Source organism: Anguilla rostrata, chromosome 5 (assembly GCF_018555375.3).
Source record: "Anguilla rostrata isolate EN2019 chromosome 5, ASM1855537v3, whole genome shotgun sequence".
In the NCBI taxonomy this organism is placed as follows: domain Eukaryota; kingdom Metazoa; phylum Chordata; class Actinopteri; order Anguilliformes; family Anguillidae; genus Anguilla; species Anguilla rostrata.
The window spans coordinates 36,499,109-36,526,665 of record NC_057937.1 but is presented as its reverse complement, the minus strand read 5'-3'; the positions used below and the strand labels follow the sequence as shown (position 1 = coordinate 36,526,665).

The window sequence follows — 27,557 nt, the reverse complement described above, 5'->3', positions numbered from 1 at the left end:
AGTTGGATATTAACACACATTGTGTGTGTGTGTGTGTGTGTGTGTATGTGTATAAGATAGAGAGAGCAGTCAAGGGATCTTGGAAAGAAGGGATCCACAGATCAATGCGTGATGAAGATGAAACGACATTCGGACTTATTAAATCTAATTTCTCCTGCTCACTACAGCAGCACTATATTTGTCACTGTAGCCATAGTATAATTCATCCCACAGACTTTTTTTGGGCATAAGTTACTTTCATTCTCAGTGATGGATGGATATGAGCAGCTGAATGGAAATCTGGTGTGCTGGCAGACTACTGCCCGGAGGGGCTTTGTGCTTAATTGTGACTTTAAAAAAGTTCCTCTGTCAAATATAGTCAATTAACCTATGATTGTCATTGGTTTATGACCGAAAGGGGGAGGAGGTACCGCTTGATTTCAGTACGGTCCCTGTCTAAAAGATAGTGTTTCCAATTGCCTCTTACAAAATGAATGGCAGCTGACAGTCGGAGATATATGTGGGTCAGCGATGTTTACCCTTGAATGTCAATGCTCTATATATCTTGAATAGCACTGGAGATGACTATGCTAATCGGGGAGCTTGGATACTCCCAGACAAAGTTGTTTCAACAAGTTCTGATAATAGTTTAATCCTATTGTATTGCATTGTATTTATTATGGACTACCTGCCGTACCACACTTGGATCCCAGCAAGCACAAAATTGAACAGATGAGATCAAAAGATGCCCAGAATAAAATGAATAGCTCTGCAGTAGAAATGTGTAATATGAGAAGAGCAATAAAAAAGGTTTACCTGCAGCACTTTTTCCCCCCAAGTAATTCTCTTTGGTTTATTTCTTGCCAACAAGAATAAAAGCGCACTTTTTTCAATCGTATTGTTTGAATTTGAATTTAATCCTTCAATGGGATACTTGTTATTTTGTGCACAGCGCAGGTGCTTTGATAAGATTTGAGGAAGTATGTATGGCAAACAGAAAAACAAAACAAAAGAAGATAAATATAATCCCGGGCAAAAATTTGATTGTACAGCAATATTTTGGCTGATTTTGTCAACTGATTCGTATTAGTTTGCACATCTATATTTTCTAGACATACAAGGTAGGCATGTCTGCCATTTTTATCCTCTTCTCTTCTTTCCTTGTTCACACCAAACTAGTTTCTTAGCAATTGTGCAGGCCTATAGGTATAATGTGTGACCTAACTTGACCTCTTGCATTCCATTGCGTTGATTGATAGAGTGCCGTTTCAGCTCTGACCTACATTCCCAACAACACTTAACATTCTGAAACTGACATATGGAAGCTTGTCATTTTTGTCTTGGTAGCGTTTTTAAGCAGAACAGAGGCTAGACAAAGGATGCATGACAAAACTAAAACTGTTGAACACACAAAATGGCCTGAATTGGCACAGTACAGTGAGTGAGCAGCACGGTGAAGGCAGACAGAAGGATATGCGTTTTTAATTGACAAGGCAGGGGTTACCCTGGAAACCCTCCTTACTCAGGACATCATACTGATTTATTTATGTTTAGCAGACGTGTAGAATATATTACAGGGATATTTCACTTTCTAGGGTTTTTGATATTATTTCAGTTTTGTTCTATATTTGCTATTTGCCCAGACATTTTTTATATGTAATGAAGGATATTTCAATTAATTACAGGGTTACATATAATTAATTGTGATTAATCACATTTTTAAATGAAAGCACATTATTGAATAGTTTAATAATGAGACATGTTACTACGGCAAAACTTATACGACACAAACACTGTACATACACTCTACACACACAAACACACTCTATTAAGGCACACTTCAATCCCTAATCTTTTCACTTGTGTTTGTAATGTCACAATGCCAAATGTAACATCTGTAATTGACACTGACCTATACTATGTGTGTGGCACAAGGAGAGGACCACTGCTTCAAGCCCATTCCAAGTGCTGCAATAAGTACTCCAGCTCGTACCCAATGTGGAAGGCAGCCACAGTGTTTCAGCACCATGGAGAGCGGCACAGTGCATACGGTCCACGCTCGCCTGTGCAGAAAAGCTCATCTGCATCAATTAAGCTGCAGCAATTAGCCTATAGCTGGTGGCTAGATAAAAGAAGGCACAGGCTGACAGAGAAGTAGAACAATCTCCCAAAGTTGGCATGCTCTTTGTCCAGACTCTCTCACCCCTTTATGTAATGTCAGGCTCAGAGGCTGATAACTTGTATTAAATCTGTACTGGACACCCCTGGGCTCTCCACCCCCATGATCGAGGCTATCCATGGGGCAGCCCACATACCACCGCCCACTGAAAGGATGTGCTCACGAAAACAGTGGTGGGAGGTGACATTGAAGCTTTCCTCATTGAAGCACACGAGAGAACAGCTGAGCAAGAGATGTGGAACCTCCGGCAGTGGGCATCCACCCTGGCACTGTTCATCACAGTGGAGGCCATTTACATTTTATAATTTAGTCATTTAGCTTACATATATAGCCAAAATGACTTACAAACGTGTAGCCAAAGCGCACGGTAGCAAACAGTGCATGAGTGTGCATTGGTGTGCATGCCTCATGACCTATGAGATAAAGGGAGAGAAGAGCTGGCTCTTATTAAAATTACATAAAAACATTGAGGTGCAATTTGCTTTTGTGGAAGGCATTGGGGTGCCTTCATTGGGGAAGAGATGGGACAGTCAGGCTGTAGAGAGGAGGCCAGCATGCAGACTTGTTTAATCACTGTGTGGAAGATAGGAAGAGGTAGTAGGAGGATAAAAGATTTGTAATTAATGCAGAAGGCCACTGGAAGCCAGTTGGACGGACCAGGCAGGTAGCATTTATTGCGTGGGTTGGTACAGGCTGGTTTCTACAGTTTCTACAGATGAGAGATCACAAAGGCTTGCACAAATAGCTGTGTGGCCTCTTAAGTGAGCGAGGGCCACCGTCTCCTGATTTCATGGAGAACTGAGGGCTGGGCGCTGGCTGCAATATGATTGAGAGGCTCAGATGGTCATCCAGGGTCACACCGAAATCCTCAGTTAAGCCGGAGGGAGACGGGACAGACCTCGGAGCCAGGCAAAAGTGACAGAAGCAGAAATCAAATTGAAGAAGTTTTGTCCTGTCCCAGGTGGCCCCCGAAGGTGTGAGTGAGTCTGCTCTGAGTACCATAGAGACAACTGCTTTCAGGACTAATAGTTTCCTTACCTCATCGTGCGGTGTTGTGGTACAGCAGGCCAAAGAAGAAATCACCAGGCAGCAGTCCTTCTCCTTGCATCATTTCCTTCAGGAAGCAAGTAGATGGAGGCGGTAGGGAACTGGCCTCAGCCCGCCAAGTCACAGGTACAAGCCTTCTTGAGGTTGGTCTGCAAAGTAATTTCCTTGACACAGTGAATAGCTAACTCCTCACCTTTCTGATTTTAGAGAATTACATACTGTACTGCTGGGAAATTCTTTCTTTAACACAATACAGTACCTACCAAATTAAAGATTGAAGGATGTAATAGGTTTTCTTTATACATAAAATGTTGCAAAAATGCCAAAAATACAATGGAATTACAGTAATGAGTTCCTGAAGTAGCAGGCTACCCACTTCCATTTTGCACCAGGTGCTGACAGCACTCCTTTGGTAGTCAGTAATATATATTATGATTATAAATTGACATCATTTGGTTTATTTAGCTAGTTTTAGTTTGTGAATTTGTCAAACTATTTGTTTACATCTTTATATTATGAATGAAAATGTTTAACCAAGGATGCTGGAGATTTAAAGTTTATTTTTCTATATAGAATTTTTTTGAAATGTATTGTCTGTGCTCCCCTATAACGATATTGCAATGAAAATTCAGGGAAACAAATTTTCAGTTTGACGTTGTAAAAGCTTTCCCCTTAAGATTTTTACATCTCGTGTCAGGGGATTCCGCATGAAAATTTCAGTCAGTCATGTGAAAGTAAGAAAAAGGTCATGTACTCATCAGAGTTCTCTGCGGTATTTTAATCTTTCTAGTTCAACTGAGCGAATGTCTTCTGAGAGCATCTGAAGTTAAAGAACAATCTTTACGGTTGTGAACAATTGAACTGTGTCATGGTTCAGTATAAGGATTCTCATTTGAACTATTTTCTCTGACAACACTTGAATAACTCAAAACTAAACAGCATGAGTCATATTTGACTCTAACATGACTTTCTTCACCTATTCTCCAAGTTTCTGTTTTAACCTCAGAGCAGATGTTTAAATGACCAAACAACTTATTTGAAGTTAAGTGTTGTTTCGTAATCCTCAAGTTATCTTTTATACATATGCTTTAAGTCATTAGAAAAAATCCAATAGGAAAGATATGCAGTGATGTGTTTCACTGAGGCTTCCTGCATTGTGCATTTCACCCATTTGACACATTTGAACTTGCTTAGATCCTGGTATTGAAACCCATCGACTACCCAATACCCAGTATTGACCACCCAACATATGACCATCAGAAGTAAGAACAAAATTTGAAATGGAAAATGCAAAGAAAGGTGCATACGGATAGGGGGAAGGAGGTTATGCTCACACATGAAGGTAGAGGTACAAGCCAATTCATGCTGAAACCTGCTGTAGAGGGTTCAGGTAAGAAAGGAAAGAGTGGTCAAAAGATTAACCTCGTGAATGTTTTCTAACAACTCAAAAGATTTTCTAAATACATGTGCCATTGTGAAAGTCAAGCATGGCTGTTTTTAGAATTAAGGAGAAATAATATGTTGTATGAATATGAATTATATGCTGTGCCCTACATAGGACTTCATGAACACAGTATAAATATTCATAGGCATTATGCAAAATAACATATGCTGTCCAGGTGTGCTGTGTCACCATGAAATCAGATTGGCACATGAGGGTCATTTATTACATGAATGGTGATGAACACCCTGCAAGAACCTATGTCAATTGAATTCAAGTTTTTTTTAAAGTATGCATTATGCCATAATTGTGTTATGTATCCCTAATGAAGTTTTCATTAAAGCCTTAGATCAGGGATCTCAAACTCAAGTCCTGGAGGATCACTTTGTCTGCTGGTTTTTGATGTGTTCCTGCATTTAAAAGCATAATTTAAGTCACCGGTTGGCTGGAGAGTCTGCATGCCTTGTTTCAAAGGCCAAAATTGGCTGCTGCTTGAAAAGAAATCACAAAAACCAGTAGACTGCAGCCCTCCAGGACTGGAGATTGAGACCCTTGCTTTTGACCATTCCGAAAATGCAGTAACACAAATGTTTGGTCTCCATATGGGTGCATTTGTTTCAATTTTGTATGATTCTATACCAGAATTCATTGAATTTACTACAAAACCATAATTTACTGAAGCTAAACTCAAACTAATCTGAAGTAGGGCACAGAGGGTTCCTGGCTAGTTTTTTTTTCCCCAGAATGACATCACATGGGCTGCAAAGTGCTGGTTTAAGGGCCCTCTGTCCGCCCCAACTCAAGAGAGTGCCTTGCAGGGACGTGCAAGTCTAATGAATTCTTGGCTGCTTGCAGTGTTCGGGGAAAAATGTTCAGTCCGGTCCTCATTTGAACCCCTGCCACCGCTGCAGGGTATTTTTTGGCTTCAGTGGAGTTTGATCTGAAAGACCGGGAAACCAGGGGGCCGCTTTAAGTTCTCAGAGCCTTCGCCGCTCACTGTGAGCCGAGGCGCGTGGCTCCAGATCTGAGAACCTTCTCCTTTTTCCTGGAGCCACCGAAAGCGGCTCGTTGTCAGAACGTGTCAGAGCGGGTCGGACTCCCGGGTCCCTCTCCTTTACAATAAGCTTCTTCCCCTTTCCCGATTATTTACAATTGAGCCGTTTCCACAGATTGAGGCACGACTGAATAATGTGTCGCGATGGGTAATCGTAATGGCTTTCGTGGGAATGCAACCCGTACCTACAGCGGATTATATTGAAGGAGTGACTGCATGAATGGGTGAAGTATATGATGTGGAGACCCGATGGATATATGCTATCCCTCTAGATTAGCATCCATCTGTTGCTCAAAATCAAAATATCAGTGTTTCTTGTAATGCTGTATATGGGCCATATATCACCACACACTGTGAATGGTCTTGACACCCTCCTTACATTCGGTTGTTGATTAATACACACTTTTTGAAAAGTGACCCACGGGTTGTAAATGATCTTTTTTAGTTTTCCCATAACTCTTATCCGCTCGAGTGATAAGTCCTTTGTCTACTTCGGCTCTTTTACTTCTTTCTTTTTCAAAGAGATAAGTTACAACAAAAAAAAAAAAAAAAAAAGGAAAAACGCCGGTAAGTCCGCACGTTACGCGAGCTGGTGATGCAGACCCACTGGAAAGTACCAAGGTTGGTTGAGGACAGATAAGAGATACAAATGTATTATAATTAAGGAAGCTGCAGATAGGACAAAAGTGTGCAAGCTGGTCTTTATCTGCTCGCGCTCCGAATATAAATGAGCCTTTTGGGACGGGGTTCGGAGGGACGGCGTTACGTTCCTTGCATTAAGAAGCCACTGGAAGCGAAGGAAAAAAAAGCGGAAATGATAAATAAATATGAATTATTAAAATAACTCAACACTGATTCGGAGGACGTGAAGAGATTCGGAGCTCAGTGGGGATAATCTTACTGGAGGAAGTCAGGAAGCGCATAATAAAGGCACCTCAAAAAAAAAACGAACTTAATAGGAAAATGAAATTAATCGCAGAAACAGTTCAGGAAATGGTCTGTCGTATTTTCTGAAATCCGAGTGATTGGATTTGACGGGAGCTGGACTATTTCCCTCTTTTCCTTCCTTGGCTCCCAAGGACGACCGAACGTCGCGACGGAAAAAAACGAAGATCCCACCTGTAGCTCGCAATTAGTCCGGGAAATAGAAAGCGGAAAAGCCGGAGGAAGCCGCCGTCGCCGCGGCGCTCGCCGTGGCGGAGTCTCGTCCCCGCGGACACTGCGGCTCTCGTTTCCCTCGCCCTTCGCACCTCTTCATATCGAATCCGGGGGGAGCGGCGAATTTCGCTCTTTCCCTCCGTCGCGACGGCGGCGCCCGGCTGACCTTTAGCTCGGAATTAAATATTTCATATTTCGGGAGGCTAGGCTCGGTCTGGCTGAACGCGAATCCCCGGGATCGGTGTCACGTGAGCGCGCGTTAAGGTTGGGGGAGAGGGCCCGGCGCGAATGCAGACATCTGAGCGCTTCCCCAAAGCGGCTCGTCCCCTGTTACAGCGATAGGGACCGTGGGGAAGGTAGAAAATGTCATGCCCGTGCTTTTGATTAGCCTGAAAGACTCCAGGGCTCACGTGCAGGTTCATTTACATCTACAGTGGTGGTTCTGACACTGGCTGCATATAATTAATTGGATGGGAAGAAGGGAACTAAAAAAGGAAAATTTGCATGATCTATCACACAGGGATTGGACCCAGCGCTGATGCTTGGCCAAACAACAGGGACTGCCTGATTCAGCGAGATGAATGATCGTTCCCATTGTTTAGTTCCTCTGTCACAAATATCCTACCCCTGTCGGTGGTCGGGCTGAAGAAAACAAAAAAAATATCTCGGTGAATTGAAAAAGCTCCAAGAAATAAAGGTCTCCTAAGACACATTATATAACATGATCTGTCTCAGGGGGTATTTTCAGTCAAACATATTGTAAAGACTGAAATTGCAGGGTAGTTGACGGCACAGCGGTGCAGATTGTAGGCTTCGCTTGTAACCGCAGCTTTTGAAGGTCATTAAAAGGTTTTCCTGCGAGCAACATCGGCGCCGGGCACCCAGCATCACCTCATTGTCTGCTAGCGAAGGGCAGGTATTCTCGAGTATTCTGGGGAGAAACTGCAGTCGGTCTTTGTATACGAGTCCTTTTTTTACCAAAACCTTTTCTTTCTCCTTAAACACAATCACATCGTGCTGTGCACAAAAAAGGCTAAATGGCACTAAAACTACAGAAATGCGGTCGTGTTTTAGTCTGATCTAATTTTTCCGCCTGGGTCACATTTTCTTTTTCCCTTTCTTGTTTTTCTCAGTGTTTCTGTGCCCTTTTTAATTTCTTCCCGGGCGGTTGTCATCTGTGATGGCCGGGATTTGTATCATTTCGCCGTAGCGAATCGATTTGATCTGGCTCAGAGCGAGGTAACTGACACGGTCCTGTTTGAAACGTGGAACACGGTCGCTTTGATCACCCGAGTGACCGGCGAGAGCGCTGTTAAACGTCCTCACGGTCGCATCCGGACGGCGTCGGGCACGGGCCGGACCGTCGGCCGTGATGGCTCCCGCGGCGACGGCGGTGACAGGCGCGCGGCTCGCACGCGGGCGTTAGCATGAGGCGGGGCGCGTTCGAGAGCGAGGCTCGGCGTGATGATAAACGGTGGAACTGAGCGATGGGTTTTTAATGTCATTAATTGGGCTCAGGACCTCATCTGCAGCGTTTTGATGAAAATGAGGAGTGGAGGAAGGGCGTGGGGGCGGGAGGGGGGGGAGATTGTGGGGGAAGGAGGGGTAGAATGCATTCTGATGAAGCTGAAAGCTGAAAAGATGCGCAGAGTTTGTGTGACTAACAGAATGTGTGTGCGTCTGCTTCCATGCGCATGTGTGAGAGCGTGCACACCTCTGCATATGTATGTGGGTCTACACGTATGCATGTGTGTGTGTGTGCCTGTGTGTGTGTGTGAGTGCACATGTACATGGTCTGGCGGTTCCAGCATATGATGTTTTCCCATGTTTTCCATTGGAAGCACACAGATTTTCTGACAATCTACAGGAGGCGATAGATCATGGACATCACATATTGAAAAAAAGGTTATCAAACTTTAATTGTTAACTGTAACCCTTCCTGCAAAGCAGGATATGTCACTAAAATATATGAGGAAAAAAGGAATGCTGTTTCAAAAGCAAACAAATATGTAAAAACTGAAATATGTAAATGAGCAGTGTTATTTTGAATACAAAAGGGGTTTGAGCCCAAGGGTCAGGTGACTGAAAACCTATGGACTTTAGTATACTGTGGAGAGGAATGATGAACAACCACACAGTCGCATTTGCGCGTTTGTTTGAAATTTAGCATCCTCTGCTAGCACTGCAAACCTTTGCCAATGCAAACAAACTGATTTGTGAATTACACATCTCATTCAGGTGTTCCAAGAACTGAAATTACCCACTCAAACTTGTATCAAAGCTAAAACTGTTAACCAAAAAGAGAATTACCTTTTTTTCTCTACCAGCTTTTCTTGTAAAGCAAGCAGAATTAAGGCTCTGTACACTGTTCTGTTTATACATGCAGAAGATGTGAAGGTTCACTTGGGGAAAGAGGCGGGTATCCATTTTGGCTGCAGAGAGACATACACTGAGAGTATCTTGCTGATGTCAGCAGACTGGAATAATAGAGTTGAGACTTGCAGTTTCTTTGGAGTTTGCGTGAGGCACTGTTGGGAATTCACAATGATAAAGGAGATTTGGACTAAACCAAAACCAAATGTCACAATCTACTGAGCCAACAGAACAAAAGAAAGCAAGCAGATATTAGCATGCATAGAAACATAGGCAATGTGTAGGGGCCATTAAAAAATCTTTTGGAGCTCTGCTTGTACATTAGGTTACCCTGTGTGTGTGTGTGTGTGTGTGTATGTGTATGTGTGTTTGTTTGCGCACACGTGTGCATGTTCATGTGTGTGTATGTGCGTACCTTTGCGCTGGGGAGGCAAATATTTTAGTGACCTGTGGGACAATGGTAAATGTGGTAAATGGACAATGTGTCCCACTGATGTTATAACCAAATCTATACCATCGCTCTGAAGAAATTCAGGTCAGGAGGCATTTGATCATAGATTAACCAATTCTGGGGCAATGTACTGTCTAGTTTTTCTAATCTGACTGCAATCCAGCTAGCTTTAGGTCCCTTGTTTGTGTTTTCTCTCTGACAAAAAAGTATACAGTTTCATGCTTATTCAAAAACGACAGATGGCTTAACAGCGGCAAAAGCGTGTATTCTCCATTGATGGTTTAATCCAGATGTGTTGATGTCAAAACAATATTCCGTTATATTATCTTGAGCAAACCCCAGTTATCATTAACAAAGCACACCCCCACTATGCAGGCACGAGCAGGGACCTTATCTGATATTGAGGAATGAATCACACCACAAAACTAGCTTTACTCCTTTTCCTCCATAGTTGTACATCTTTCTTTCTGTTGTTCTGGTGTCTTTGGACAGATTATGTGACTGCTTTTTTTGGCAGTCCAAATATTATTTTTTTTTGTGACCAAATATTTGAGAGTGAAAGTTGGGTAGAGAGAAATGGGAATTTAGAAACGATTGTATTTGTGTTAGGTTTTTGGAATGTTCTCATATGCCTGCACATAGCTGAAAAGAATTTCCTCTTGAAGACAAACTGTCTTATCTATCTGTCTCTGTGTCGTATTCTCAGATAATGTAAATAAATATGTTTTGATAGATTTTATTGATTCCATATGTGTTAGTGTTTGGATGAGCAGAGAGGTAGATGGGTAGAGATGTGGAGAGGAGGTGGTGTTGCAGTATCTCCTCTTCAACCTTGTTCAGTTCATACCTCATCTGCAACCTACACTCTGTGTAAGACACATTTATTGCACATTTATGATGTGTGCATTTAGTTATGCGCCTAAATGTATAATGGTTGTGATTCATTTGATTTAAGCATTTCAATATCAAAGGGTAAATATGGTTTAATTAGGTTGATTAAACATGATACTTTCATTCTTGTGCCCTCTTGAGGGTGTCTACTGTTAGCCTATTACTGACAAGTAATATAATATCCTTACATTTATACAGCACTTTTCCGAATACTCAAAGTGCTTTACAGTGAAGGGGAACTCACCTTACCCACCACCAATGTGTGGCACCCACCTGAGTGATGCACGGCAGCCATTTTGCGCCAGAAAGCTCATCACACATTAGCGAAGGTGGAAGTAGATATCTCATGTACATACAGAACAATAAAGAAACAACAAAGCCAGCTGTTGCCTTAGAGAATGGATGAGGCTAGAATGTGTCTGCATCTTTAATACCCATTGCTGGCTCTGGTGGGACCAATGAACGTTTCACTGTAATATTTATTGTGGGGGCAGGAAGGGGTAGAGGCTGAGGAGAAAGTGTGTCCCCCCCCCCAATGTCAAACTCACTCCTATGCCCCTGGTTTTGTTATCGCGATACGAGGACTGACTATATGTAAATCTATCTGTTTTTCTAACTGCGTGAATAAAAACTTTGATCACAAAAAAGAATATTTTGATGTAGCGGGAAACCGCATTTATGAGAAAGAGGAATGGGCGTATACATAACAAGCTCAGAAAATGATTGCGCATATATGATGGAGAGAGAGAGAGACCAGGAGAAGTGCGCACTGAATGACAGTAATTACGACCCTGCGGTTGTCTTTGTAGAGACTTTGAAAAGAAGCGAACCCCGCGTAGAGAAGAAGATCCAAGGCGGAAGATTGCCTTAACATCTGCTTCGGCGTCTCTATATCTATTGATTCGTTTTAGCTGATCGAACACCGCTCATAAAAATGTGCAAACCGTCCATGCCTGCACACTGTTCAAGCAGATAATAAGCCGTTTTACGTACCGTGCTTTTAAAATTTGTTCTAGCAGGCAGCAAATATTAACTAGGGAAAAAAAAAATGCCGAATTTTGCTGACAGATGTTGGGCCTCAGCTCACATTCAAAGCAGGAGAGACTAAGGCAGGTTGAATTGTGGGAGACTGGATGTGGCAGCGTTAATGAGGAAGCACAAGCCGACTGCTTTCGTTGTAGATTTTTCTGGCATATTGTCACTTCTGTTCATGGCTGTTCCAATTATATGTGACAAGGCTCTAAACACTAAAACTGTTTTGCTGTTCTTTACTCCGTGGAATGTACCACACATGGTTAGTGTGAAAGGGCAAGGTGAAATGATTTAGGCTTCCTTGTCTCTATATTACCTTGAGGCATATGAAAAAATATTAAAATCCTAAAAAAGTTTAGGTATTTTAATAATTTGACATGATAGTACATGTATCCTGGATAACAAAACATGTTGCAGTGAAAATATTTTCAAAAATGTATTACTGAATGTCCCTTGTAGTATATGTTTCAGCACAGCAGAATATACGGTTCTTTAAATTAAGACTTTAAAAGCATACTATGCATGATTTTTTTAAGCCTTGCTGTGGTCCTGTATTTATAATCAAAGACATCTCCTCCTCTGTCATCAAACCCGCCCACTCACCCCGATAACCAACTTTCGCCGTCAAACTACCCAATGTAGCTAGCAGGATAGCTAGAGGTAATGTTACTTACAGGTCCAACAGCAAATACGCCAACTCCATGTCGCTTTTCATCACTTTTCCGATTAAACTTCAGCTGTCGCCATCGAGGAAAAGCAATTCCAAGGCTAATTCTGCTTTTTGAACAAGCCCTGGCGCTTGTCGTTTTGCTTCGCTGTGCTTATGTGTCTTCACCTGCGCCATTGCAGTAGCTAGCCACAAATGCTCCACTGAAACCTGATCCCACCCAACAGGCACTGCAGGCACACCCTCCCCTCCCCAAACAGAAAAGCATCACACTCGGAATCATCCCAAGCATATTTCAGAAGAAGAAATACGGGCAGAGGAGCAAATTCCGCAAATGTTTGCAAATGCAGAGACTGCCAGTGCATCATAGATATGACTGAACATGGTCATTTTATAATATTTTCCAGGCAAAAATCCTGAAAAGTATGCCTACAAAGTGCTGTCCAGTAGGTTTCAAGGCATTTGCTTGAACTTGAGCAGATGCTCTTTAATAAAAGCTGAGAATATGCACTTTATCCACTTGATGAATTGTTTGATCACAAATCTAAAATTTAGTTAGAAAGCCAAATCAAGAAACATTGTCCCAAACATTATGGAGCTTACTGTATATACAGCAAAAGCTGAATCATTCTCAGTAACTGGAAAGGCTTTTGAAGACTTATGATGATTAGTGAAACCCATTAAAATTGTGTAACCCCAATTTTTCTGCTATGACAGAGGCCTGTCGTATTCCACTTAGCTGCTTCCCTTATGCAAGACATTAAAATGAGATTTCATCTTAGCCATTGAAATGTTGACAGTGCAAATTGCAAATGGCGCACTCAGGCAGCACAATTACCATCCGACAGGTTTTTCCTTTGCGCTGTTCAAATGCCCTTTGTATTGCTTTAATTCAACTGGCGACGTGATTGGACGTCACAGTACTTAACTGTGTCTTTCAACCTAAAAATGGGCATTGAGCGTCAAAATGCTAAAATGCCTGATGATTTTATTGCTCGATGTTCCAGTCCAAAAAAGTAAGGTGGAGATGATGTTAGTGAAAGTAATTAAAAGCCGATGAAGAGAATCACAGTGTGCTCACAGGGCGATTGCCTGACCTCACCTGTAGTGCACCAGACCGGAGGTGACAGCTTTGTAATCCTCACGCTATCCGGCTATCTGGCACAAGATCCTAAAGACTCATAAATGTTTTACTGCTGCGCATGATAGTATAATGACATCTGGCCATTATGTGTTTGCCTCTCAGATTGCCAGTCTCAAAAGGGAAGTATACTGTAAAATAGCCGCCTTAGCTCCTGCACTGGCATGCTTTTAAGCATACTAATGTGCCCCAAAATTTTATAAGGACAAAGCATTGCCACAGACAGGACTTACTGTAAATGCAACCCATGCAATATGTATGTATATAGAGTGCAGAGATACAGAAATGTAAAGTAATTTGGATTGAGCTCTTAGAACTGTGGGCGGCAGTGTAGCACAGTGGGTAAGGAACTGGGCTTGTAACCGAAAGGTCGTAGGTTCGATTCCCGGGTAGGACACTGCCGTTGTACCCTTGAGCAAGGTACTTAACCGAAATTGCTTCAGTATATATCCAGCTGTATAAATGGATACAATGTAAAATGCTATGTAAAAGTTGTGTAAGTCGCTCTGGATAAGAGCGTCTGCTAAATGCCTGTAATGTAAATGTAAAAGAACTGAAACAATCACAGCTCTCTCTCTCTTTCTCTCTCTCTCTCTCTCTGTCTCTCCCACTCTGAGCTGTGCAGGCTATGTACTGTAAATAGATATTAAATTACACAGCCACAATGACATTGGCATATCCTCATTGTCTGCACCATTGTCTTCACCACCGGATATACAAGAGTTAGTCTGTGTATACTTTAGAATTTTGTGGATTTGACCTCCTGTAGAGAGGAGATGAGGATGTGTGTGTGTGTGTGTGTGAGAGAGAGAGAGAGAGAGAGAGAGAGCTCATAGTGATGTACTGTGTGGTGGCTCAGAGAAATGGGGATGAGGATTTCAGTTTGATAGTATCATCACAAAGTTTTTTTATTTTATTTATTTTTTTAGTTTTACATAGGAGGGAAAACAGGGATGAAAAAAAAACTATAAAATTACTGCGGATAGCAGCAGAATCTTATTCCTTTGATCTTGGCAGCCATCAAAGGGATTTGGGCTCCAAAACTGAGATGCCAGCCACTCAAACTTGGCTTAATATTCCTTGAAAAAAATGTCAAATAATATTCTCTTTTAATCATATTGCACAACTGGACTCTGAAAGCATCCTATTTTTACCCATAAATGACCCCTCATTAGATATATGACTGAATTAATAATTATTGGTTATCATTTAATTCATTTATAAATGATTATTTCTCTTGTGTAATCCAAATTTTTTCCTTTGAGTAAATGACATTCTGGCCTCAATTAATTGTACTTCCTCTGTAACTTTTAGTAATAGTTTTAAAGAACTGACATGTTTCCTTGGTTACGCCTTAAATAAAACCAGTGCCAAAACAGTGATTAGTAAGAAATGAAGAAAAAAATTATAGTCAATTAAATCAAATTTTACTTTAGTCAATGTCAGGTCATACTTTTAACAGATAAATTATAAAATGTTACATACAGTTCATATAGTCTATGGATTTTGAAACCTGTCACAGCTGCACTAATTGATTAACAAATGCATGGGAAATTGTGCATAAATGTAAATATGGCCTTTAGCATAGATATGGAATAGTTTATTTTTTCTGCACACTCAATATTGTCGCATTTTATTTTGTTAGTTAAACACGATTAACTCATCTGACTCAGTGTACTGTAAGCGGGTAAAAAAAAAAAAGATTTATCACTGCTAACCTTCCATTCTCAAAGAGAGTGTACCCTTTAGTCAGAGATGGTCAGCCAGGGAAAGCAAAGCGCGAGCCATGTGACTGGGTGTTCCAGTCTCGGCCGCATCATTGCCGCCGTGTCTGGAGGTCCGCATCGGCGAGACAGCGATTGGCCCAGCCTTCGCTGGGGAATGACGAGGGGTAAACCAGCCACTTCCCTTGATCTCATCACTCCCCAGCGACCATCTCTTGGAGTGGGTCCAAATACTCGAAAAATGTACCCTCCTTTCCTCCACTACCAAGAGAAGCGCGTAGAACTGCATTGGTGAAGCGGCTTCGAACTCGTCTCCACCCCTCCTTTCGTCTACACGCTTCCCTTGATCTCATTGCTGTCTAGCGGTCAGTCCCATTTAGGTGGGGAACCTGAAGATACACAACCCCAAGAACATGCTGACCTCGCAATCCTCCGATGACATGGGCGGTATGTAACTGGTGTTGCGTCTGCAGAGTTAAACGAAGCAAGGATAGTTGCGACGTGAATCGGAGGAGTATGATGCTTACGGCTCTCTCCTCCTGAAGCCAACAGGGAAGGGTCGGGGGGAGATCAAGAAGGTTGGCTGAGTCGAGTTGGGAAAAAGGGCCTTTAAAAAAAAAGAAACAACACCAGCAAAATTGGTGAATGTTTTGAAGGTCGAAAGGCCATCAGTATGTTTGCCTGCTTAGGGGTCTGCATTTCATTGCTCTCTAGCGACCCCCCACTGGCCAGGCAGGTGCCCAGGGACTGCATGCCAGAGTCGCGCACGCAATGTCTTCCTCCGGCCCAACTCTACGTGGGCTTGGCTGTGAGCTGTGTTATGAACAGAAGCATGTTGGTGGTTTCTGGGGAAAACTGTGGATGTCTTCATTCTCCTGAATTGACAGCGAGGGATCACACAAGAATACGGCTGCAACGGTAATTGGACTTTCTAAATTAGGGGGGGGGGACTTGGATATACTCAGCCCCACGTTGGGTGCCAAATAATTTTTTTTTAAGAAAAAAGATACAAGTCAAAGTTATGAAGAAATATTGAGGCCCTAAGTGCGTAATGGAATTCCACTTGCTGTTAAAATGTAAAAGCAGAGCTTATGTTTTAAACCACAGAAATCGGCGTGTTTCTCAACGCATTCCACTGTTAATGCGAGGCACTCTCAAGGCCAGAGAACTCAACGAGAGCCATGAATATGCACCACAGTCCCGGCTAAACGATCGCTCTCCGCGCCCGAAATGAATGCGCGGTGCCGGGAACCTTGACGGTGCTCCTCGTGGAAGTAATTTCCCTCTTTTGCCGATTGCAAAAACGTACGTCAATCTTAATCTGGAGGAGGACTATGTCATTTCTTGCCAATCAATGAAATTTTAATGAGAAAAAAGGGGGAGAGTCGTTGACACAGTTGTGACAGCTCGGATTGTCATTTGCCACCGTGAAGTTCAACGCCAATAATCCTGTTTCACAACGGCACCTCCCCGGATCGATCCCGCCTCTTGTTTTTAAGATTTACTCAAAAAGATCTCCTGCCATCGTTCCCGGAAATCGGTCAGGGCCTGTCGGTAATCATATATGTAGACAGTAATTGCTTGTTTATGCTGTAATGGAAGCTGAGTAGATGGAGTGGAGAGACTGCATTGATCCAGATGCTGAGCAGGGGAAATCCGATTCTCTGCTGTTTGTAATGGGTGGGCAGCTTCCCAGAGTGATGATGGCTAAACCTAATTGTTGCTTGTTAATTCTGTTCTTGCATCCCGGATCGCTTTTAAGATTCCAAAATCTTGTAAAAGCTCAGTTAGCATTTTAACAAGTTAACTGTTTATAGCCCTGTTTTGTATAAACCATTGAAATGAATTAATTGGAAGATATTTAGTGGTTGTGTTGACTAATAACTAAGGAGTTCAAATTTTTTGCAGACTCCATGCGTACAATACAATAGGTTAGGCCTAGTTAAAACAGTTAACCACAACCCCTCTACACCTCAAGAACATTAAAAATAGTTTATAAAAATAATGGAATCTGCGGAACTAGGGAACACATATGTAACCAAATTATCTATATGCTGTTTTGGAGTCTTTTAATTTCTGCATAACATCTCCAAATCAAAATATCATGTATCCAGGTATAGGTCTGCCATTAACAAAACAGTTTGCTGGAAGTAAATGAAGCCATTTATATATCTGCACAGCCAATAGAATCCAAATGCAAACATTTTGTCTTTAGGAGGTTGTGGATTATATAATTAGGCTGGATTTGTAATGAGAACAAGCAAAGCAGATCTTATCCTGCCGTTTTGTTGTTTCAAATTAAACAAAATTAACTCCTTATTTACTATGGCAGTACCATGGTTGTAGAAATTCATCTAGAAGTGGCAAAAGTCTATTTCCCCACCGTTATATATCTTCCTGTGCTATGGAGAACATTGAACTGAAATTCAAAAAGCGTGCTGGAAAACGCACAACCCCCATTGAGCTTTCAGCATGAAAAAGCAGCTATTTATATAGTGGTCTGACTAATGAATTGCAATCATTCGATGGAAACTAATTTTCATTTGTATGAACCTCTGGTTGTGATATCTCAGTGCGGTGAGCACAGTAGTCTTTAAGGAGAGTAGACTTCAGAGTAATCAGGGGCGTTTGATTGAATTACATATGCCCTTAAACAAGTGTGTTTGATTGAATCCGACCCAATATATACTTATAAATTTCAAGAGAGATTCTGATTATTAATGTGTAAACTTTTTATTTATTTTGGCCATGAAAGCTTATTTGAAATGTGGAGGTAGGCTTGTTTTTGGTGCTGGTAAATTTTGTTTTTCTTCTTTTGAGTAGTCACTTATGCAAAATAAGGTCATTAATGAGTGCCTCGCTGTTCTCGAAACCAGAATTCTCTTCCTCATATAGCTTCTGCTGCTGCCGCACAGTATACATTTATACTGTATGGTTACTGGCCGAATACCCAACCCCCCCCCCCCCCCCCCCCAAAAAAAGTGTACCTCACCCCCTTCTCTAGTCCCCAGAGCTAAAGGAGTAGGATTAATGCCGGGCACCCACCGCACACGTTTTTTTTTCTGCAAGCACAATACAAAAACGAAAAGGCTTGTATTTTTTTAGCTGCTTATAAAATATTTGGGAGGGAACTATGGACACACACCCAGTAGCCTAATATAAGGATGAAATATAAATCAGAGCATGTATACCTAGCATTTTAGAGCATATTTCAGTGTATAAACAGGCCATCATGACGCGCGACAAGCCGAAAAAATAGAACAGAAGCGAAAAACTACGCTTCAGTTCGCTTGTGTTGCGCAAGCTTCGCAGCCGGTACGCGACGCGTTCGCATCTGGTGGAGACGACGTCGCCCGCTGCCGTTGTAATAGCAGTACTTCAACTACGCTTCAGTTACGCGCGTAATACGCACGTAGTGCGCTCGCGGTCGATACGTGTGCGGTGGGTGTCCGGCTTAAGATGAACCTCTAATGACTTAAGGCTGTGCTCTAATGATGCAATGAGACACACAGGGGCACTGCGTTTCTTACGCTGCACCACCTCGTGTCCGCGTCTCCTCTCCTGCGAGCCAGCGCTGAGGCGAGTTTTCGAACCCAGCCTCTGACCCAGAATGCCCCGTTCTTCTCGCTCGACGCAGGAGTGACAGGTGCATTTCGCAAATAACTGAGGCGCTTGATATTTCAGCCCTCCCTTTCCAGCGACATTGGGACTTGTTCCGACCTTGCTTTTTGAGCAAATGCATTGATTAATTACGCCACACGCAATTAACTCATCAAATCGAGTGGCTTATCCATCTCGAGAGAAGGCGGTGTCGCGATTTGACGGGGTGTCAGCGATCCGTTCATGTGCGAAACACTCCAGATTATTGCATTTTTTATATATATATAAAAAAAAGGGTTTTAGCGCGAGCGAGAGTCCCAGTCCTCGGGCATGGGTGTGAAACACCGAAGTTAACCGCGCCTCTCAGGTCAGGTGTAAATAGATTCGCGCCACTGTTTCAGACACTCTGTGGACCCTTTTGCCGTGCCACAGTGCCAAATTCAAGAAAGACGAAAAAAACGCGACAGGCAAACACAGCAAACCCCTGCTGGTTATAGCGCACCAAACGCTGAGTTCATTCCTTTTCAAAGTGGCACGTGTTATTTACTTTCTGCATTTGTGTTTGGCAACTTAACATGGAAACCTTAAGCAATGTTGTTACAGACTTCTGCCCAATGGTGGATTTGCAAAGGATTTGTTTACCCTCCTCCTGGCATAAATAGTTCAGACAGTCTTGTTGCGATGTGGGTATAAATTGTTGGCATCAGACTTTTGATAATAAGGTTTTGCTCTAAGTTTCCAGTCACACGCAACACAGAGTCCGCTCAGTGTTTGATTTCCTGCCCTTAATTCTTTATTGTTTCTTTTTATTTACCCCTTCATATGAAGCATGTCACTAAACTTTCATCTTATCTCTTCTCAGTGTAAATTGTTTTAAATTGTTTTAAATATGCTCAGAAAGTTTCATACAGTATGTCTCGCAAACTGCTCATATAAAGATCCAACAGGGCAGGTGGTGAAACATCAGGGATCAGTGTTCTTTTTAAAATATGGTTCAGATTTGTTATTGTAGACAAGACTGTGAACACAGGCCACATTAATCTACTCTTTTGACCCTTTCCTGCATCCTTAGCCCATGTCCTAAAGATAGAAATGGTTCATTTCAATCTTTTCTTGGCAGTCTGGTTATCACACCGTTTAATACATATATGTTTTCTTCTCTTTTTTGCATTCCCCCATTCTTCTCTCTCTTCTTTATTGTGTTTGTTATGGCAATTGTGAGGGACATGGTCGGTTGGTATGGGCCGTGGTTAGTGGAAGCATTTCCATGACAACCGCTCGCTGAGGGTTCTCGCTGGGAAGGCGGCAGATAATTCTGAGATCTCCATCGCCGGTTTCTGCACGAGAGAACGAGAGGTCAGGGTTTTTAAGCACCCTTAGCAGCGACAAACAAAATGTGCTCGATATTCAAAGAGACACGCGAGGCGAGCAATCAGGGATCTATTTTTAGCAGCGCAATAGTGAAGCAGCCTTTTCTTTTTGAGATGGGGAAAAACACGATTGTTCGATAGACAAGTTTCAGAAGCTCGTCTATTGAATTTCGTTATTTCGAAAGAAATGGACGCTGAGAAAAAAACATACAGTTCAATCATGAACGGTTTTAATTTCAACAGAGTAACATTGAATTGAGACCGGGAACAGACTGAATGGTCTGTAATGATTCATAAATGTACACACACAAACACACACACACAGACATGCACACTCACATGTAAGCACAAGAAACTGTGTATTTCCTGATTTTCCCAACAGTTTATAGTTGCAGATGGCTTTTAGATCAATACATGACATCCTTCCTTGGCCTACTATATTTGAGTCGTTACTAACACACAGACCCTCTCCCTCTTCATGTTAGCTGCATTTTGCACAAAGGTGCAAAATGGCTGTTTTCTTGTTTTATTGTAAAGCACACTGATATCATGATCCTATTTAAATGCAAACTGATCGTTATATCTTTTTTAAAAATTAAATTAAGAGCCAACACTGCTCTGTACTATGGCTTCCGAAACCAATCAACTCATATCAATGCTTTCCCAATATACTAATGCTATATAATTCTAGGTACCTCCCTCAATACTATTTTCAGCGCTTCCCATCAACATTAGCTGACATCACTAGTCAGCAGAATGTGGTATGGACTGAACATGCTTAAACTGAACAGTAATGCATTATTGAAGCCCATCGCCAGTAAGTGCTCTGCATTTCTGTGGTACACATTTTATTTTGAGGCATATGGTCACTTACATGCCCTGCAATAGATTGGCAACGTGTCTAGGGTGTATTCCTGCCTCTCGCCCAATGCACGCTGGGATAGAGGCACAGTCTAATTTTAATTGTGGAGCCCTCATGAAGTTATACTCTTTGTGTTTCTTGATTGTTTGCTCTGTGTGATATTTCTGCTTTTTTTCTCACCCCATTTATTCTGAGTTTATCTTGCAGAACACACTTTTATTAGCAAAGAACAGCAATTTTCTATGTGATATTACAAGCACAAGCACAACTTGGGGACAGGTTCCTGGTGTAATGGTTTATAACCCATGTTCAAATGGAGTCAGCCTCTGTATGAACTGTCAAATGTGGGTTATCTGTAAATGAAACAAAAATAATTTGCCATATGCCTTGCTGAACATTGGATTTTATGCTTAAGTGTAAATGGATATAGCGAGGGAACATCCACTGCATTATGTAATAATATGTTCCAGTTTGGTTGTGTGCATCAAAGAAAGAGCTGGTCCGACTATTGCTCATATCCTATTCACATCATATCCTCATTCCTATGATTTTGGGCGCAAAAAAGCTTTTATTCCTCACTTGTTCTTAACTACCAAATATTTCCATTTACCATCTTTTCTTTTGGCGCACGATACAATATTTTCTTTATTATTACTTTAACTTCGGCACAGTCTTTGAATGTTCTATTTCCTTTTTCTAAAGTGGAATACCACAGGGATATACTGTACCCTAATGTACGGAACAGTATGTTCACAGTGAATTTGCCTGGTAATGTTTAATTAATAAAGTTTAAGGTTCAAGCAGGTTTTTTCTCAGTGTTTTATTCATGTGGTAACTTTTTTCATTACTACGTACTCAGGCGACCGGCGATAATTTATGAGGTAGTCATCTTCTTATTTATTTATGTAGGTCCATGGGAAGAGATGCATTCCTGGACTGCATGGGAGCAATAATGGACAGCAGAAAGTAGTACGACCCGACTGTACCGTACCCCTGTGTAGATACTGGGCAACCTCTTGACAGGGCCTGGACAGTTTTAATATTGTGCACATGCCATGAGACCATAACGCTTTACTGCTATCATCGCCATGCCTACAGTGTCTCCGACCTGCTGCGAAGGAAACTGCGTGCGGTGAATGTTCAGATTCCGTCTGACACGTCAAGGGAAACGTTGCACCGCACGAACAGATAATGCGTTTGGAGGATTTGTTGTTAAATATTCCGGGCAAGAAAGTTTTTTTAAAAAGTCAAAGAAATCAGGGCATGTAATTAAAAAAAATAAAAAATCTAATGTTATGCAAGATAAAGAACAGATCTATAAAATATAGGCCTAAATGCAATTCTGGTTTTGGTGAATAGGGAATTCCCTGTTTTAATTGTGGATGCTATTGAATTACTCCATTTGTCTGCAGAAAGGAAGGTAGAATACATTAAAGCATTAAACACTGATGGGGGGGGGGGGTGGTTTTTGAGAGTGCACTTCTTCAGTGAAATGGAAAATGTAATTGCTACATTGTTGAGTCATGCAATAGATATAGTCCCATTTTACCCGTCTTCAAGGGACATGATAAATGGATGATATTGTTTACAGGACTCCATTAAAAAAGAAGTAATAAGAAAGAAATAAAATGCTGACAGTCAATTAAAAAAGTGAAAATACATCATTTGTGCTCAAACAAATTTGTGTGAAAGCATGCATCCTTCTCCTGATGACACATCCATCTTATTTAGGACTGCTATTTAGGACCCTTCTATATTCTGCAGAAATATAGATTATCGGCTTTCACAGCAAAGCATTTTTTTTCCAACATTTCTGTACATTGCTATGCTTATGCAAGTGTCAACAGAAAAAGAAAATCTGACAGTGACAAAATGGAATATTCTTTGTTGTGGGAAATAAGCCATAATCTTTTCTTTGACTGAAATAGACGCCTCGCTGTTGATATGCCTGGTTTTCCTCACATGGTCTCTGGCTACCACTCATTTCTAAGCAGCAATTATCAGTTGGAAAGAAACAGATTTTTATTTGCAAAAATGCTAACACAAACCATTAGGCACCAGATGCAATGGGATCTTCACTGACATGAGCAGTTCAGAACATAGGCAAAGCTCTGCGCCAAATATGGTTCCAAGCCTTTTTCTCCTGGAACGGGAGACGCCATTGCGCTTCCCACACTTTTGCAAAGAACAGTGCTGCTGAAACTCTGATACTCCTGCATGTGAGCCAGAGACCACTCTGCAAGCCAGACAGAACCACAGGAGAACTAGCACTGATTGGAGCAGATATGTATCTCTCATTTGTGATAATAGGTAGTCTGAAGGGTCCCTGGCAAAATCTTGGGAGCAGTGGCGGAGCCAGGAATTTGGTGGGGCTCGAAATTCAGAATTGAAGGGTCGCGGGGGTGGGTGGGAGATGATTAGTTTTCTACTTTTCTCGTTTTCTTGTAATCCTCTTCTGTGTGCATTAATATTTGGGGTAGGGGGTGGGGGGATGGGGCGGTTGGGTTCCTCACATTGAAATTCTGCATGATTTATCAATATCTCCACACCCCCCATCCCCTCCAAGCTACTTGACTATGCGTCTGGTTGGGAGTAGCTTATGCAGTGGTAACCTGAGGCGCTCTTAAACTACCATCCTCCACCAGATGTGTCCATCTTCATCATAGTTGGCTGATGGTCTACTTCACAGGGCCCAGCCTGTGCTCATAATGAGCACCTTTCCTGACTGAGCCAATTTCAAGCCCATGGATCCAAGTTCGCTTTGGCTGCTTTGAAATGCAAAACTGAACCCCAATTTAGGAAACGTAATTAGGATCGGATCGCGGATGTTTCAGGGAAAGACACGGAGCTCATCCTCCCCGGGTGGAGTACAATTTCAGAGCAGGAGCCCATCAGGTGCTGTACATGCCATTGGGATGGCAGGTACGCCATGCTGCCAAGTTACACCTTGGCGCGGCAGCATGCCCCATACATATACTGTGACGTAACATTTTATATGTTTGAATGACCAGAATGTGTTTAGATGGTAAGAAGAGAGCACACAGAGCCAAGTTACTTGAAAGAATTTAGGAAGCATTGGGTGGCAGCATTGCTTTGGAATGCAGCATGTTTAATTTGTGTTAGGTAAGATAGCCAACATTGTTAATTGTAATTTGGCGTAATTTTTATATCAGTGCTTTTAATGGCAGGCCTAGATTTTGCATGTGGTAATGACTTATAGTGGTTTGTATGTGAGGGTAACTTGGCATTTTTGTACGTTGAAAACGTGTTTTCCTTCCGATATGATGAATACAGCGCGGGTCATCCCCGGCCTTGTCTCTAGCGGCTACTAGAGACAAGGCCGGGGATGGAAGGGAGTATGACTCTGAGGCCGCGGTGTTGCCCGGGAGACCTCCGCTCCTTCATCAGCAGGTGCCCCCTCTCATTTCGCCCCCGCTGTGTCACCGACCCCGTCCCTGACGCTTGGCGACCCCCGAGAGTCTGCTCGCTGCCACCCTGACCGTGCAAGACGGAGAGGGCATCGTCCGGTCTCGGTCCGGAGCTCATGCCTCCTGAGACCTCCAGCTCACGCAGGGGGCTGCGATTGGCCTAGCGCCTGCTCTATAAAGGGCAGCCGGGCTTTGCCAGAAAAGGACAGAGAGGAGGCAGAGATTCTGAGCTGCTCTGTATATCTGGGTGTTGATTGATGATCACTAATCTAAAATGCATGTTACATGTATGATCATGCACATGATGAGGGCTCGATTAAAACATGCATCCGTGTAACAGAGAGACCGGTGTTTTTTAGGGTGGCAGTGTAGTGTAATGGCTACAGAACTGGACTTGTAACCTAAAGGTCATAGGTTTGATTCCTGGGTTGGACACTGCCGTTGTACCCTTGAGTGAGGTACTTAACCAGCATTGCTTCAGTATATGTCCTGCTATATAAATGGATGCAATGTAATAGTTGTGTAATTCTTTTTGGAAGCCAAATGCTTGTAATGTAATGTTTTAGAAAATTAAACATTTATAAAGAGCTGAATGTTTTTGGAATTCTAAGTTTTCTTTATGTTCTAAGGTTGCTTTTTTCTCCACTCACTTTGCATTGAAAATTCATTTAAAGTCAGTTGAGCATGCTGAGTATCTGCTGCTCTATATATTGCACACCTTGGTGTCTCATGAAGAATTCACTGTATTAAGGGGGAAGTATATAACAAGTTGTGCAATTACACAAGGCTGTAAAGGTTCAAGAAAGTGTAATATAATTACTAAGGTTATCCAAATAACTGCAATTCCACTGTAACTGGAATTTCACACATTAAAACTAAATACACATAGTGATAATTACACATAATAATAGTTACAGTACATACAGTGAGCATCATAATGTTTGGGACAACAACATATTTTTTCTTGATTTGGCTCTGTATTCTACAATTTTAGATTTTCAATACAAGCAATTCACAAGTGGTTAAAGTGCATATTCCCAGCTTTTATTTAAAGGATATTTTTATACACTTTGGTATCATCATGTAGAAATTTCATTCCATTTCAGGCCTCCATAAGTTTGGGACAAATTGATTCACAAGTGTTTCTGATTAGTCAGGTGTGTGCAGTTGCTTTCTTAGTGCAGATAACAGAGAGCATTCAGTATCTAACATTGATTCTAGGTTTGTGGTTACCTTTGGAGTCTGTTGTTGGTATTTGTCAAAACGAGGACCAATTATGAGGCTGAGAAATAGGAATAAACAGTCAGGGACATAGACAAAATCCTAGGCTCCTATAAACTGTTTGGAACACCATTAAGAAAGAAAGAAGCTGGCTTTACAATAGCTTGTATAGGGGTATCTGGGGATTTGTTTTTTAAAGCATGAACATATAGTTCAAGTAAGTTCAAAGAAACTTTACAGGGAGGTTCTGCTTCCAGAGGCTCCACAATTGTGCATTTATTCATAATTACGAACATAAATTTCAGTTTTTATTCGAGTTGGAACTTCTTTCCTGCAGAGGTCTTAGGTTACATGTGCCATAGGAAACAGTTCCAACTGAAAATAAGACTAAATGTAATCTTTTTGAAGACTAATCTAGTAATATACACACATACAACCCCTGGAGGCATAACAGTGTTGGAAAAGCTACTTTTGAGTTACCTGAAGTGCATTTTCTTGATTTAGACCACAAACCCCAAATGCCCCTATACCAGCAATTGTAAAGCCGGTAGGTCATCAGAAACCTCTGCTACTTAAAATATTCCTTCATCGCATGTCAACTGAAAAACATGCTAAACGTGAAATAATATTAAGAAAACCCAGAAAGTGAACTATAGCTATTTCATATAACATTATCTTTAAAATAACGTTATACGAAATGATTTGCTGTCAGCAGTGAGAAGGTGAGGATATGTATAATTACAGCATACACCAACAGTGGAAAATATGGAATTTTAATCACAGATTGATAAATATAGAGTTTGTAGATATGTGCTCACTGATATGTTCAGTGGTGTTCCCTTGACTTTTCTGTATTCAATCCAAAATGCACCTACCTGCTGGCTCGCGTTCTTTGCGATCTCTAAACATCAGATTGCGAGAAGCTGAACAAACAGATGGACAGATAGATGCATAACAACAGCGAGCGAAAGAGAGAAGAGGAAAGAGGCTGAGAGAGGGGTGCCAGGAGGTGACGGGGAGGACAGAAGCGTGACGGAGAGCCGGGAGTCGGTGGCGGCCGAATCTCCAGTCCAGGTGGCCCCGGGGGATGGCGGGGGAGTTCCCGTATGTTTGCAGGATATTGAGCAACACGGGTCACGATTGTGCACTCTTCTGGAATGCTCCGAAAATAGAACAGGTCTCATTTGTCTTCTGTGAGGACATATTGCGTGGCATTATTCCAGTCCTGCCGCCGTCGCACCCTGGTGCCATATATTCCCTTTATTTGCTGCCATTTGGTTACATTTCCATCTGTTATCACGCCGCAAGGTGAAATTTATGTAACAGGTCATTCTTGTTTGAGATGTCGCATGCTTATTTTGGCTGCTTAGAATATACCGCTAAGAAGTGCCATGTGTTTCGAAAAATAAAATATTAAAATATAGGAAAACAGGTTTTGGAGTTCAGTTTAAACTGAGTCTGGAATTGGCTTACAAGTAAACAAGCAGTTTATCTCCCACTGATTACATTTTTTTTAAAATCACAGATTTGTTAATTATATAATATAATGCGTTTGATTTTCCAAAAGCTGTAACGTGAATTTCTTTTTCACAAGGTTTCGGGCCCCTATCCACATCCCAGGCATCCAGGATCATGACCACTACAAATATGTGCAAAACATCAATTGATTCTTTCACAATAACAACTGCTCTTTCTGTAAACAAAAAACGGTTTCAAGTGGTTTTTCTTCATAAAGCTCTAAAGCTTTAATGAGTCGGGGACGAGTTCAGAACACCAAGTGATGACAAAGCGTCAACATGCCTGACTACCCCTGTGAAATGACGCAAAAGCATTTTCCAGGCTGTAGTTCTACAGTATGTCGGAAATCTGCAATAGCCGAGGGACTATGATAAACTTGAACATAATGCCATGCCAAAACGGGGCCAAATCCCTCATTAAA

General features: G+C 41.9%; 1 long non-coding RNA gene across 1 annotated transcript; it reads right to left on the bottom strand.

Annotated features, from left to right (window-relative positions):
* Nucleotides 1-19,578: 19,578 nt before the first annotated feature.
* Nucleotides 19,579-26,661, bottom strand: LOC135256122 (uncharacterized). The gene is made up of 3 exons (XR_010330389.1): nt 26,494-26,661; nt 25,631-25,679; nt 19,579-20,074 (listed from the first exon to the last, which is right to left on the bottom strand). It is a non-coding gene; the product is annotated as an uncharacterized LOC135256122 (long non-coding RNA).
* Between the last annotated feature and the right edge of the window lie 896 nt (nt 26,662-27,557).